A 4,228-nucleotide genomic window follows, 5' to 3' on the forward strand; every position below is an offset into this window, starting at 1 on the left:
TCCAGGGGAGTCTTCTTGATCTGGAGATCAAACCTAGGTCTCCCATGTGGCAGGTAGAGGTGGACAATTACAGCTTGGTGTGCTGTGTGGAGCTACAACATGACTAAAGAAGCAGAGGAGGCCCTGGAGAGTCAGGGAGGGATCCCCAAAGAGGGGTGGCCAGGGGTGGTATGTGTATGTAGAGGTGTGGGAAGGGCCTTCTAGGTGGAGGGAACAGCATGAGCAGAGGCCAGGAGTAAGGAAGAGTGTGGGCAGTTGCACCCCTTAGTGAAGTCCCTACTGTGAGCCCAGTTGTGTATTGAGAAGCCTCTTTGTATATTTAAACCAGGGCATCTGGTAGTTTACAATGGAATATATAGCTCTGGACACTGCTGGACACCGAGGCAGTCCAATTTATTTTACAAATCAACAAGGGCCAGGAGGACCTCAGTGACATTTTTATTGAGGGAATAGGGTCAACATGTAATCGTCTTCCATTGAGAAAATTCGTCAGCATGGGAGATTACAGAGTATAAGTTTCTGAGATCTTGTGTGCTTTCTGGGTAGACAAGGGCTGTCCTCTGTGGATGTAGTGGGGACGACTTCTCTGGTATTTTCAAGAGCCCTTCTCCTGGCTTGTGATTCTGCATGCTTAGTTAGTCCATTTAATTCATTCATGTCAAGTGTTTATTCAGTGCTTTCTGGGTAGTATGGGCCTTGTGCTCTGAGCTGAGTGTTTGTAAATAATCACTCATAATCTTTGTTTTCAGGGAACTTGCAGAAGGTGGAGGGACACAAACATGGAGTCATCAAGCTCAACAAAGAGTGCGATGATAGGAACATGGGGACTGGTTGGAGACAGAAGCATCCTCGAGTTGGGTGATTGGAGCAAAGTGTCGAGAGGGTTTATGTAGGTGTGGGCAGGATATGGAAAAACTGCAGGGTGGTGCAGCAGCTTGCTGGTCACACTGGGAACCTCCATCACTCATGGACGTGAAAGGAGTAGTTATAGGTCCTCCAAGACAAAGAGGCTACCTGGCAGGAGCCAGGACTTTCATGTGAAAAGCTGGGACTTTCAGGTAAGAGGTTCAGCCAGCCCAGCAGGACTGTGTGGAGGAAGTGGGAGAAGCAAAACCTTGGCCCCTCTTCTCTCGCCTCCATTAGCTAAACCCGAGGGAACCTGAAGGCAAGAGGGCCTGTTGGTATAGGCCAGAGAGGTGGGCCTCCATCTGCTGATGGGCACAGAGCAGACTCGGGGGGAGGGGAGCAGAGATGTGCTGCACTTAGACTCTTGCAGAGAGCACAGGGGAGGCTTCCCTTTGGAGAGGATGTTTGTGCTCCATGTTAGTCTCCTGGGCATGCCGTAACAAAGCATCACACACTGGGTGTTTCAGAACAGCAGTAATGTCCTGTCTGAGTGCTGGAGGCCAGAAGTCCAAAATCAAGCTGTTGGCAGGGCCCACTGCCACTGAAGGTGCTGGGGAAGGAAATTCCAGGCCACTCTCCTGGTTCGTGGTAGTTGCTTGGTTGTGGCAGCATCACTCTAGTCTTCACATGGCAGTCTCCCTGTGTGTGTGTCCAAAGTCCCCCTTTTTATAAGGATACCAGTCATGTTGATTCAGGGTCCACCTCTGAATTTAGCTAATTACATCTCAAATACGGTTTCAGTCTAAGTTCTTGGAGGCCAGTACTTCAACATATGAAATTTTAGGAGATTCAGATCAACCCGTCACAACCCGTGTCTTGAAAGATGGGTAGGAATTCACCAGGCAGACAAGTATGTGTGTATGTGTGTATGTGTCTGTGTGTCCTGAAGGTTGAGTAGGGATTCAATAAGCAGACAAAAGATGGGTAGGGATTCACCAGGCAGACAAGCACGTATGCGTGTGTGTGTGTGTGTCTTGAAAGATGGGTAAGGATTCTCCAGGCAGACAAACACATGTGTATATGTGTGTGTGTGTGTGTGTGTGTGTGTGTGTGGTGGGGTTGGGGGTAGAGCTATTACTTAGAGGCCTAAGAGCCACGTGTTTGGGGCCTGTGAGCACTCACACTTGAAGGTGGCTTTGGAGGCCCTGTGATCTTGTCTCTCCTCCCTCCACACCTTCCTTGCAAGCTCCCACCCGCTTGGATTCCTCCAGACCCTTTGCCCTGGCTAGCAGGTTTCTCTAGAGCATCTGCCTGCATCTGTGGGGATTGATGCTTAAATAACTTGGGGGCTTCTTTAAGAAAGAAGATAAAATTAGATATGAAAGTCAGTGAGGAGCAGAAAGGAGAGAGCCAGGACCAGGTTGGAGGGGCTTGTTGGCCATGGTGTTGAGTGTGGCCTTTACCCCAAGGACACTGGGAGCCATGAGAGGTGTCCAGCTGGGGAGCAACCATCAGATCTGTATTTCAGAAGCTCTGACTCTCACTGTGTTGTGAGGATGAGTTTGGCAGTAGATACAGCCACACACCAGCTCTCCCCCACCCCCCACCCAAACCCCTGGTGGAGTTAAGGGACACAGAGGCTGGCCTCCTCTTGTCTCCCTGTCTGGCATTCTCACTGATGACTTGCTCTCACTAACAAGCTGTGGGACATGGGCAAGGGCTTAGCATGCTGGATCTCAGTTTCCCCATCTTCACACCAGTTTCTTCGTGCCTTCCAACCTTTCTTCGTGGATCCAGTGCAAAGTGCAGTTAGTCTCTCCTCACTTCTTGCAGCCATTGGTCCTGGTTTCGAGGATGTGCTTCCTTCCTGGGGCCTCTGTTGGAAAGAGTTCAGAAGTTCTGTTCCATTTACCAGCTTACCTCCTGAGGGGCCATGGTGAAGGTCTCCCCCTGGGGCCCAGAGGGTCTGTGGGCTCAGGGCCAATGTCTGTCAGGGGGGAATCTTGTTCCTGGTGCTCACTACCTGGTCCTTCTTGGTCCTCCTGGAGCTTGGTTACTGCCAGCTTCTCTTTCCAGAGCCTCAGGAGAGGCCCCCACTGGCCCAACCTCAGTGATGTCTCTGAGAAGAGGAGAGAAGCCCAGGAAAGGGCCAGGAAGGCCGGCAGTGGGTTCAAGTGGCAAGTTTTGGGTATGCCGATTCAATTGGCCAGGCCTCCTGGATGTGTGAACAGCCTCCAGCCAACCCTCTCTGCTCTGTATTTCACATGCCTGCTGATTCTTCTGTAAAGAATGGGGGCGGGGGATCTGCCTGGGAAGATTCTTAGCATCTTTGTGTGAGTGGCTCTTTGCATGGCTGCATAAAATCAGCGAGGCCTCTTGGATGGTGAAGGTGAGAAGGGAATAGCCTGAGGGGCAGGAGCAGTTGTCATTCCAGATGGGAGATGCCAGCCTGGAATTTCTGTTCAACGGCCTGGGCTCAGTGAGGATGTATACATGGGCTGCTAGGATTCATGTTTCCAAAAGTTAGAGCAGTGGAATCTGATTTGGGAGACAGCCATAAGGGCTTCCTGCTATGCAAGTATTTCTGGGGAGGACATGAACAATGATGGAGGGCCACGATGGGCTAGACAGACTCACAGGGTGTTACATGTACCTGTTTAATTCTTATAGCAACCCTAACAAGTCATACTGTTAATATACCCATTTTCTAGATGAGGAAACTGAGACTGAGAAAGGTTAAGTACTGGCCAGAGGTCATACGGCTGGAAGATGCAGAATCAGGATGCAAACCCAACTCTGCCTGCTGCCAAGGCCTGGATGTTTATACCATCTGCCCTGCAGCCTCTAAAAGTGTCTTGACAGTTGAAGCAGAATTGGGCCCAGAGGCCAACTGAAGCCAAACCAGGGTTTATTTGCTTTGGAGTCCCCACCCCAGGCCTGCCGTGCTGGCCCTTGGTTGGATTACCATGTGCTCTCTCTCAGGCAGCCCCACAGGACAGGCTGGCCACTTGGGAGTGCCCAGCCCCGGGCAAGCCCTGGAGGAAACAAGGCCGTGGGGAAACGTCTCCTGGCTCCCTATCCCCCACACAGGGAGCAGCGGTTGCTACGCAGCCTTGTTTGTTCAAGGCTAGCCAGGCGACGAGCAGGAGTGTGCCAGCAGCGGGGCCAGTGGCTGCCCCCAGCACCTGCCCAGACGGGAGGCCCACAGCCCAGGGCTGCAAGGCTGGGCCAGAGCCAGAGCAGGCCAGGCGTGGGGCCGCCCCGTCTCCCCCTCCCTGGACCCACGGCAGCATCATCTGCGGAGAGACTGTGGAACCTGGATTCCTCTGATGACGGGTTTGGCCTCTGGATGGAGAGGTGACAGGTGATGTGTCCGCCAAGC

Source organism: Giraffa tippelskirchi, chromosome 4, assembly GCF_054371585.1.
Source record: "Giraffa tippelskirchi isolate mGirTip1 chromosome 4, T2T-mGirTip1v1.2.pri, whole genome shotgun sequence".
Classification (NCBI taxonomy): Eukaryota; Metazoa; Chordata; class Mammalia; order Artiodactyla; family Giraffidae; genus Giraffa; species Giraffa tippelskirchi.